General features: G+C 43.6%; 1 long non-coding RNA gene across 2 annotated transcripts in view; it reads right to left on the bottom strand.

Moving 5' to 3' along the window:
- Positions 1-3,832: 3,832 nt before the first annotated feature.
- LOC111926544 (uncharacterized) overlaps positions 3,833-6,936 on the bottom strand; it is a 38,877-nt gene continuing 35,773 nt past the window's right edge. For both annotated transcript variants that reach the window (XR_015283824.1, XR_015283823.1), the window contains 2 exons: positions 6,736-6,796; positions 3,833-6,631 (listed from right to left, as the gene is read on the bottom strand). This is a non-coding gene — a long non-coding RNA (uncharacterized LOC111926544). The remainder of the gene's footprint in view (positions 6,632-6,735; positions 6,797-6,936) is intronic.

Raw genomic sequence — 6,936 nt, 5'->3', positions numbered from 1 at the left:
TCAGCCTGGAGAAAAGGAGGTTCAGGAGGGACCTTATCTCTCACTACAACTCCCTGACAGGAGGTTAGAGCAAAGTGGAGCTCTTTCTAAGAGCTATGGGAGAAAATAAGAGATGGAGCAAGTTCAGAGGCAGACTTGTTTCCTGGCTCCCATGCCCATTTTACATGATCCTGGCTATGACAAATCTCTGATTAACCTGCTGTAGATGCTTCATGGTGGCACTAAGGAAAATGCAGTGGTGGGAATGTCAAGGGGTGAAGGTTGTACAGCCCCATGCATTTTTTTGTACTCTGATCCTATTTATCTGAAAATCAGTGGCTGGACATGCAATCAGAATAATAAGCTGGGAACATGTAAAGTCTTTTATCTGCATTTCTGTAACTACCAGAAAAATCATAAAATATAACACAGCTGTCTCTAAAGATTATTCAGGAAACTCCTCTTTGCCCAAATATAATAAATGTCACCTTTCAAGAGAATGCCTAGTTAGCTTTGGATCTATACCACGCAGTTTATCAGTATCAGGGGTAGATTTTCTTGGAGTACAGGCATTAGAAATGCACAGGCCATCATAGATCAAATCTGAGGCTTTCTTGGAAGCCAGTGGAGAGGCAATTACTTTACAGATGTGATCAGACAATCTGTTATGTAAAAAGGTGCACCTACCAGACTAAGGGGGAAAATTTGTAGCTAACAGCTTGTACAACCAGAATCGCAAACATCACACAATGGGACACTGGTGCTTGAGGAAAAGTATCTCAAAGCACAGAGTAGAAATATGTATGTGTGGTGTGGCCTTCAGCCTGGAGAAGAGGTGCAATTATCACAGTTACTGCTCATGAAAATGAACCCCAAGGACCTGCTCATGTATGCAAGACATTCAAGTGGACAAGAGTTTGCAGTAATGGTGTTGGGCAGGCATGAAATGGTGTGGAGAAACTCAGCTTTGAGAGGATGAGCAATTAATTGTGTTGTAAAAATGACTGCAAAGTTTCCTGCTTTAATACCTCGGCAGCCACCCAGTTTAGATAAATATCTCTAGTTAATCTGGAAATTAAACTGGATAATCACAGCCAAGTTAGATAATTCCAGACTCAGAAACTGTTCTTCATTTTGCCCAGATTAACCAACAGGGATTTAAATAGTGTTGCAAGTTATTTTTAACTGAGTTATCACTAATCTCCCTCTATACTTTTTAGACTGTATGTATTAAAGCCACACTGTCAGAGAACATAGGGACAGTTATCTTCCAAAAATAAAAGAGCTGACAAATGGGATGTAGGACTTATTTTGCCAGATCATGGTCATGTTTGGGGTCCTGTTTCCCCCACTTCACGATTTTATTTCTGTTAAATTCCCCTGCAAGGAATGACATGCAGCCTTAAGGACATGTATCCCTATGGCAGAGTCCTCAGTGAGTGCCAGGCTGAAGGAGGAGGTTGATCAGTGTAGGTACCTTTCATCCATGGTCTTGGGATGGGAAATTCAATTTTTTTTTCTCTGACTAGCTTTAGGAATCTTACTGACTCTTCACACATGCCTGGAAGGAGTGACTGCTTTGTCAGTCATGTAGAAGAACAATAGAAAAAAAAGGGAAATCTCTATTTGAGGTTACTTCCTAAGTCAAGATAAGTGACACTCTTATGCCTGGGGCAACCTTGAATCACCAGCTTTGAAGTTACAGATCTGGAGGTGTATATGGGTTTCTCTCCACTAAAAAAAAGTAAAATCCCAAAACCCCAGCAAATGTGGTCCCAGCCCAGGTCAAGTGCTGGGAATAATTCCATTGCTGCACTAAGAGATGCAACCTAATCAATCACCAAAATACCTTATTTTTAGTCCTAACTAGAGCTCCAGAGCTCAGCAAAGTACCTGCACAGCAACAGCACAAGGCTGGTAGAGAGAGGCATCTCAGCATCTCTCTTCCTGGCAGAAATTCCTGTATCAGCCAAGCTAGCAGAATCTGTCTGTTTTGGGAAACAACAGATATATCAAACATTCTGGCAAAGCCCAGGAGAAATGACAGTTCAATGATGTTGAAAAGAAAATTATCAGAGTGAGATTAATTTGTCTGACAGTATGTCTTTATGCTCTCCACTGAGGAAGAACAAGAGTCCTTTCATGCATATTGAATTTACTCTGGTGTGAGTCAACCTCTGTCAGTAGGGCTCTAAGTGCTGCCGGTTTAGGAAAATACGTGATCGCTGCTACCTGGCACCTGCCCCCTGCACACCTCAGAGCACCAAAGCTTCCCAGCCACAGCTTCTGCTGCCAGCAATGCTCGTTTTACACCATGGTTTGAGGCATAGCATTCAGAATATCTCCGGCACTATCCATCAAAGTATTTGCTTAAGGAGGCAGACAGGACAGCCAAATGCAGGGCTGCAGGCCGTGGAAAGCCCGGAGTCTGGTTTTGGAGATGCAAAGAGGTAAGGGAGCAAACGGTGCCTGTTAACAGGAGGGGCAGTCCCAACATTTCTCACATGACTTTGCAGGTGAGGTACCCTGCACTGCTGGCTGCCAGGGGCCATGTCTCTCTGCAGAACACAGCAAAACTTGACCATGTCTTGCCACAGCCAGCCCTTGACTGCGGTGGTGTTGCAGCTTGTGCAGAAGCAATAATCCCTGAACAGGTGCAGAATGTAGAACAGTGAAGACATAGAACAATGTTCTACTCAGAGTGTCTGCAGCAGATGTGTATCACACACTCACCGTCCATTCTCCTTCTAAGACATCCATGAGCTAAAAGTTCAGATACAAAGTAAAGTCCAAAAGTTTCAGGTCATTTTTCTGATACTTAAAAGATGCCAAACACAAATGACAGTGGTATGGATTTTGCCTTATGCTCCTGCTGTTCTGCACAGCCCAAAGGTGGCAGCAACCCAACTGAACCCATGGGCTGTTTCTTTCCTGGGAGCAGGCACATGAAGCAGCAGGAATGGTGTGTCACTTCCCAGCTGTGCCACAGCTGGGGACAAGGACAGAATCACTGGGGGACTGCTGTGTCCCAGTATGGCTGGGCAGCGAGAGTGCCACTTGGAAGGCTGCAGCAGCTGGCATCCCAAAGAGCAACCCTGCTGCACCCCTCTGCTGGCCTGCAGATCCTGGTGTGCAGTGCAGCAGCAACAGGACAGCTTCTTCCATCGCAGGGTTTTCTTCTGCCAGCCTCTTTGCTGAGAGGGCAAATTGCACAGGCAGTAAAACTGAGCAACTTAACTGTTGTTTACTTAAAGCATTGCCCAAACTACTTATTTTCCCTAGCATGAATCTTGGTACTGTTGGAATGAGTTGAGCAGATCTTCCCACCCAAAAGATGAACCAGAAACTGTCACAAGATAAGGCATGAGAAGTTTGGCTGAAGAACAAAGACACAAACAAAGAGGGTCTGGCACCTGGCAGCTTCAATAACGGTAGATGCCCTTCAGCTTGATTGACCCACTACATCAGTCCATGCTGACCTCACTGCTCACCACAAAATTGAGATGCATTCCTCAGCCCATGGCAGCATCACCTCAGTGAGACTAAAATAAAACCCACTGAAAGGTTTTATATAATACCAAGGCTACAAGATCTCTAATGGAGTTTTCTTATTGGAGCAAGAGCCAAGTACAGCTTAAATTCATTAGCTAATGGCCTGTGACAATGAAGGACAAAGACAATTATTATGCACATTTCCCAGCTGATTGTTTCTGTGTGAAGAAAATGCAACAAATTATTGTTCTCCTATATTAACGTACCATAAAGGATTACTATCATATCTATTTCAAAAAATCCCTATCCCTTTCAAAATGCAGATGAATGCCAGATAAATTTGATTTTTATAGATGAAAGCTTGGTGGAAAAGTCAAGATTTTATTAAGGCCATGGACAATCACATTACATTTTATATGATATGATGCCTTCATTACTGATTCAGGAAATTGATCTCAGGACATTTTTTTCTACTGAAGGCTTACCAATTCCCTGAGTATCTCTCATGTATCTTAAACACTTATCCTTGGATATAATAGTCAGAGGCATTCTTAATAGCTGCTTGTATTTATAGAAAAGTCAAAAAAGAAATACAACATAACATCATAGACTCACAGAATCATTGAGGTTGGAAAAGACCTCCAAGATCATCGAGTTCAACCTTTGACCAATCAACACTTTGTCAACCAGACCATAGCACTGAGTGCCACGTCCACTCATCAATTACTGTGTTCAGTAAGGCACTTATCACCTGGTCATAAAAGGAGATCTCGTTGGCCAGGCAGGACCTGCCTTTCCCAAACCCATTCTGGCTGTCCTTGATGCCCTGGTTGTCCTGTATGTGCTGGGTGATCACACTCAAGATCTGTTCCATAACCTCCCCAGGCACTGAGGCCAGGCTGACAGGCCTGGAGTTCCCCAGATCCTCCTTCCAACCCTTCCTGTGGATGAGTGTCACACTGACCAGCCTCCAGTCACCTGGGACCTCTGTGGTCAGCCAGGGCTGATGGTGAATGCTGGGCAGTGGCTTGGTGAGCCCTTCCATCAGCTCCCTCAGAACCTTCAGGTGAGTTCCATTCTGCCCAACAGACTTGTGAGCATCTAAGTGGCACAGCAGGTCACTACCCACCTTCTCCTAGATCACAGGGGGTCTTTTCTGCTCCCTGTCCCTGTCTGCCAGCTCAGGGGGATGATTGTTCTAAGGATAACCAGTCTACCCTAATGTGGAAAGTGAAAATTATTTCATCACTTCCAGAAAAATGTATGGTAGATCACACTCTGTAGTCCTTGAAATTTTGTAATGCCAATTGGTATTGAAAGCACTGAGGAGAGGATGTGTCACCTTAGTCTGCCAACTGCTGTAACTTCAGAGGAAGCAGGACCCAGCCAGATCTCCCACAGTTTCAGGGGCCTGTTCTGTACTCATGTACATGTGGAGCAGTTTGGCAGCTCTGACAAGAGGCTGCTGTCCTGCACTAGGTGAAAAAGGGGAGGACTGACTCCATCATCCATCAGTGGTGATGGCTTCCTCTCATCTTCAGTGACAATTTAAGTTTTTCTAAAGCTGTGACTGCTTCCTCATCCCTTGCCCCTTTCCCAGACAGTACTGGATAACTAAGTCAAAAGACACTTCTCCCAGCATTTGAGTAAATGACCCACAACTCTACTAACACCAAGCAAGCTTTGCAGAGGAGCACAAAAGGCCTGGGTTTAAGCACAGCATTCTCTGAAGTTAGATATTCAAGTAAGCATCCACCCATTGTTCTCACAGACCATGCAGGACTACTCAGAAACCCACTTGGGGCAGCAACCCATCCTCCTTTCCCTCTGTACTCACTCCCAGAGTGTCGCTCACGGTGTCCCAGTTATTTTGGAGTTAACAGGTCATTCTCACAGGGCTTGACAAAATCCCAAACTCAGTTATCCTCTAGTGACAAGTGTGAGCAGGAAGCCTCCATCAGCAAGGGCTCCGTAATCCATCCTGAAATGAAAAAACTCAGGGAATTCTGGTTTCCCAGCATGGCCTGGGATCTGCCATTACAGCTGGTCCAAGGGCTTTGAGGTGCACTGCAAGGCTTTTCCCTCTTGTTCCTCCCCCTGCTTCCACAACCCCAACTTTGTACATTTTCTCTTTGCAGCTGACACTTGCAGTATAAGCCACTGAGGCTGTAATAAAATGCTCAACACTAACGATATATATGGAGTGTTACAGATTATGAAATTCAATGTCATTTTTTTAGAAGTCATAAAAACATTATCTGATTCCCAGTAGCCCCCAGAGAGACTCTGGAATATGTTTATACACTGAAATGTCAAAATCATAAAGTGCCTGCTTTTGCACTATTTATTTTTCGTGGTGGTGAAGTAGTTATTACGTGACATTTTATAAATACAGTGACTCAGAAATAATTAGTGTGCTGAATAACAATCTTTCCACTCTAATACAGCACCATACATTTTAAACCCCCGTTTTTCATGAGGCACTCGCACAGTGTAGCTTAAATACTACAAATAAAAGTGAACTCTGGAGGGGGAAGAACAATTCTGCTGTTGAGTTTTGGTTTCTTTTCCTTCCAAGGGAGGTGCACTGATAGTCACGACAGCAGGGTTAGGCAACAAGCAGCAGTAACTGTGCTCCCCAAAGGGCAGGGACAAAAGAGGCAGCATGTCTCACTGTTATGACACAAGGGAGAGGTTCCAAGAGAGTATCACGTTAGCAAGATTAAAATTAACAAAAACACTGAACAAAATCCTTCTTTGAAGGAAGGAGATGATTTAAAATTGCTTGTAATTAATACTGGAGAAACAACACTGCACACAGCCCTGCTCTAGCCAAGAAGTCTTCCAGATTTTCACTGCTCAGCTTGTAATACTCCTACTTACTATTTTTTTTTTAAACACACAGTGGATTTTATTGCCTTTTTTAGCTATTAATACGCAACCAATTATAAATTGTGAGTTGCAGCACTGGGTAATTTCCCTTCAAGAATGCTAAGCATATTCTGCACTGTATCAGGCCATGTGACAGCACAGCAGCTACCATCCTCTCTGACTTTTTTTTAGCAGCAATTCCTAAACACATGCTCAGCAGGAAAACTGGAGCAAGCCCCATCTTAGGACCTCCTTGTGACGCTGTTTTTTAACTTCTTGGATATTCTGCCTAAAAATAAAAGGAAAATTTAGGATTTAAATCAAGTTCTTAGGGGTGGAGATTCAGATGAACAATAGGAAATAGCAGTAGTATTTATTGCATCGTGGAGGTACTTGTCTTATTTTCTCTCGCTGCTGCTGTGCTGGCACCGCATTCAAAGCTTCTTCTTGAGGCCTGTCAGAGGAGAGAGGGCAAACTTTAGGTGCAAGGTTAGAAAACTAAAAAGAAAATAGAGAATCAGTGTGAACTTTGATTTCATGCAGACGCAATGCACCTCACCCTCTTTCCTATTTTTGTTTTTCCTGAGATAAAGT

The sequence above is a fragment of the Cyanistes caeruleus genome, chromosome 2 (assembly GCF_971803275.1).
Source record: "Cyanistes caeruleus chromosome 2, bCyaCae1.hap1.1, whole genome shotgun sequence".
In the NCBI taxonomy this organism is placed as follows: Eukaryota; Metazoa; Chordata; class Aves; order Passeriformes; family Paridae; genus Cyanistes; species Cyanistes caeruleus.
This window is presented reverse-complemented; position numbering and strand designations above follow the sequence as displayed.